The sequence below is a fragment of the Panthera uncia genome (assembly GCF_023721935.1).
Source record: "Panthera uncia isolate 11264 chromosome A1 unlocalized genomic scaffold, Puncia_PCG_1.0 HiC_scaffold_16, whole genome shotgun sequence".
Lineage (NCBI taxonomy): Eukaryota > Metazoa > Chordata > Mammalia > Carnivora > Felidae > Panthera > Panthera uncia.
In genome coordinates, this window is record NW_026057576.1 from 96,194 (window position 1) to 99,942 (window position 3,749).

The 3,749-nt window shown below is 44.5% G+C and overlaps 1 pseudogene; it reads right to left on the bottom strand.

Annotated features, from left to right (window-relative positions):
• Positions 1 to 592: 592 nt before the first annotated feature.
• Positions 593 to 1,232, bottom strand: LOC125934174 (pleckstrin homology domain-containing family B member 2-like; annotated as a pseudogene).
• Between the last annotated feature and the right edge of the window lie 2,517 nt (positions 1,233 to 3,749).

Genomic DNA, 3,749 nt, shown 5'->3' on the forward strand with positions numbered 1-3,749 from the left:
TTCTAAGAGGAGGCAGGGCGGGGGGTGCGGGGAGGGGAGCTGACCCTCCCCCATCATCCTGAGCAGTCAGCCTTGCTGGCCCCAGAGGTCCTGGGGATACCACCCCACTGCCTCAGGGAAGTTCCTGGTTGCTTACCAGCCCACAACTCCTGAAGTTACATGCAGCCAGCTCTGATCCGAGATTTCAAAGTTCAATGTTCAACAGAAAGAAGCTGTAGTCCTCCTTGCCATACCACTCACTCATGTGTCACCATATATTAACAGAACACTAAATTATCCCTTAAGCACTATACCTAACTCTGAAAAGAAAATGCCATTCTAAACAGGTGTAGCCAAAATAAGGTATTCCAAGAGTTCTAGAAAGAAACTCCTGGAATGAGCCAGTGCCCCAGAGAGTCCATGTTTTAGCTAAACACAAGTCAGAAGCCTTCTCTACAGTACGTGTATGGATTAGTTAGAACTATGATGTCATCATTTTCAAAAGAACAATTAAACTATTATTAAAAACATTTATCACCAACAGAAATGCCCTGCAAATTATATTATTGCACACACGGTATCAGAAGCTATGCACATCCAGATCTGAAGGACTCTAGAAGACCCAGACCAGAGAGCCTAAGGCCATGCTAGTGGCAGCTCTGGCCACCATGTCCAGTGCCAGATCACTGTCGCTGTCTCGATACCACTCCCAAATGATGACTTGGTTGGCAGGCTGTTGTCCATAAAGTCCTTCATGTGGGTACTGGCAGGATAAAGAACAATAGATAGCTTGAGTTCCTGGAGGCTATGCACCACTGTATGGATCATAGCCATATGCCTCAGAGGTTAGTGTCCCATAGGCTGTGTGAGGAGGAGGGGAAGAAGTCACGGCTGTCTTATCATACAGGACTTCTGAGCCAACATAAGCTGTGTTTGTCCTGGAATCCTGGAGTGTAAATTTCCAGGCCAAACAATACTCTGTGCTTTCTGCACAAAGCCACATGGTTTTCCCATCTCAGCAAACAATCTTCAGCGTACAGTCTTTTGGTTTCCCATCTGGAGGCTGAGTATCCTGACACTCATGCCCCATGCAGATGTTGATAAAGTCCACTGGCATGTGGACCTTGTCTTCAACACTTTGCCAAGTTTAGTTATCATAATAGATCAGGTAACCATCTGACCACAGGTCAAACCAATTCTTCTCCCAATGCTTCAAAATAGTACTCTGTCGCAGCAACCATCCGCTCTTTACAAACACCATCTTTCTACCTGCAAACTATCCGGCTGCAGCCGCGGAGCATTGAAGCAGGGCTGGGCCATTGAGCTGTATTTCTAAGTTTTCTTATAGCCTGTTGAGTTTCTTCAATACACTATTTTGAATTCTTTATTAGCTAGATCTTTATTAAAGTGTCTTTGGGCTTGATTGTTAGAGAATTATTGGTATCTTTTGGCAATGGCTTGCTTTCTAGATTTTTAAAGTTCCTTGTATTTCTGCATTGCTGCTTTCACATTTGAAGTATCTTTACTGGTTATATTCACATGGGGTACTGTTCCTTGGTGTTGCTTTTCTGGGGTTTCCTAGGCTTATTATGGATAAACGTGTTCCACTTCTTTTGATCTCTTTTGTGGCCAAATCCTTAAACTTTGTGGTTTTTTTTCTTCTTCCTATAATTCATCAGGCTGGCTGCAGGAAACCTCTCTCTCTTGTTTTCCAAGAGGTGGCACTATAACTCTAGTTTGTGGTTTTTACTTTGCCCACAGGTAGTGGTCCATTTTTCCTAAGAACAATCCAATTACCCAACGTGTTTTCACTGCCACACTCAGGAGTGCATACAGAGAGAGCTGGCCAAACAATGGGGGGAGACGTGGATTTAGCACTCAGGGCATTGGGTGTGCCTGTGGACTTGATGGAGAGATCCTTAAGTGCAGTTTTCCTGTGGAGGACTTCCTGCTGAAGTTCTGAAGCAGACAGCAGGAACCAACTTCCTTTAATACCTTTTGGTATTTAAGATGTTTCCTTCCTTTTCTCCCTCTCCCAATCATAAGGGCCCTACCTCAGAAATCAGGGTACTTCTGAAGATAAAAATGGGTTTTCTCCAGCTGCAACCCCCACAACTGGGATACCCAGGCATTCATTCCCTGCTTTCCACCTCCTCCACAGAAGGACAGCTTAGCCCTGTGCAGTGTCATCCTGGGGAGGAGAGTGGCTCTGGAGTTCTTGCCTCTCCTCGGCATCCAAACTCATCTCTATCTTGCTTGAATCTCCCCCTCAGACAGGCTGTACCTCCACAAATTCTGTCTCACCAGTGAGTATCTGCCCAGGTCAGCACCTTCCAGTTTCTCCACGCCCCACCCCTGCCCCACTTTGGTGAGTGAGGGTGGGGAAGTTTCCCTGACTCCCTTGGATCTGCAACCCTTACTGAGGTCTTCTTTGTTTATTTTTCAATGCATAGGTGGGCAGGAGTCCTCCCAGGTCCTTTGGCATAGATGTTGAGGGTTTTGAGTTCATAGTGATTATCTACTTCGTTGCTTAAAAGGGGGAAAGAAAAGAAAAATGACTTACACTGCCATAATGCTGACATCTTTCCAGATGTCCCTCTTTCTATAGATGACTTTCATGACCAGGGTTCAAAGCAGCAAGGTCAGAACTTACTCTTACACAGCACTCTGTCTGGGTAAGATTGCTGTGCATTGTCCTTCTTGATTCCAGCCCTATGCCCCTATTCTGCCCTGGAGTTTCAGCACCTCCGCACATGCCTACAGTTGCGCGTATTAGGCAGTGTGCAACTGTAGGACACGTATTGCCATTGGGTGTATGAGAATGGCACCCCCTAGGTTGGGCACCAAAAACCTGCACTCAAGAGTACACGAACCCTGGAGCTCTACCATCATCTCACAGGCTTGGTTTGGGAATGCCACACAATGTCAGCTTTCAAGAATGTGAGCATATGTGTGTAACACAAACTCTCAGGAAAATGTTTCCTTTTTATATAGGAAAAAATTCTCCTTAAAAAGTAATTTCAAGTCTTACCTAGTTATTATGTGGAAAGTGGTATACAAAACCTGAGGAACAATAAAAATTTTTCTTACAATCTTGAACTGTTAACAATGAGTCCTTTTTGCATGGTAAAAAAAGTATGCATTCACCTGCAATGTTGTCTTGGTCATGCAAACCTCCTGGGAGTCCATATAGAACCCCAGAGAAGAGTAAGGTGAAGCTCCTGACAGCTTGGTATGAGGAGCCTTAATTACAACTTCCCCAAGACCTTTTTGAAGAGACTTTTAACTTAAAGTTTGTCAGAGATGAAACTCCAGCATCTTTTTCTGTTCTTCCCATTAGACTTCTCAGCTTTCTCCATTCCTTTCATCTCCTTTGGTTGTCATCTACATAAGTGGAAACTGGCTTCTACCCAGTGAATTTCAAGCCAAAAGACACAGATATCTTCACCACCCAGCCCTAACCCCCACATGTGCCCCAGGCTGGAACACAGAGGGAGTGAAATGACTTCTTCATAACAGCCCTTTACAGTCAGAAGGGTTTTCTTCCTCCAAATACAAGATCTTCCCTTATCCATCAGTTATATAGAATCATCATGAAACTAGATGGGTTTTTTGATAAAATTAAAAAAAAATTTTTTAACATTTATTCATTTTTGAGAGCCAGAGAGAGACAGAGCATGAATGGGGAAGGGGCAGAGAGAGGGAGACACAGAATCCAAAGCAGGCTCCAGAGTCTGAGCTGTCTGCATAGAGCCCGGCATGGGACTTGA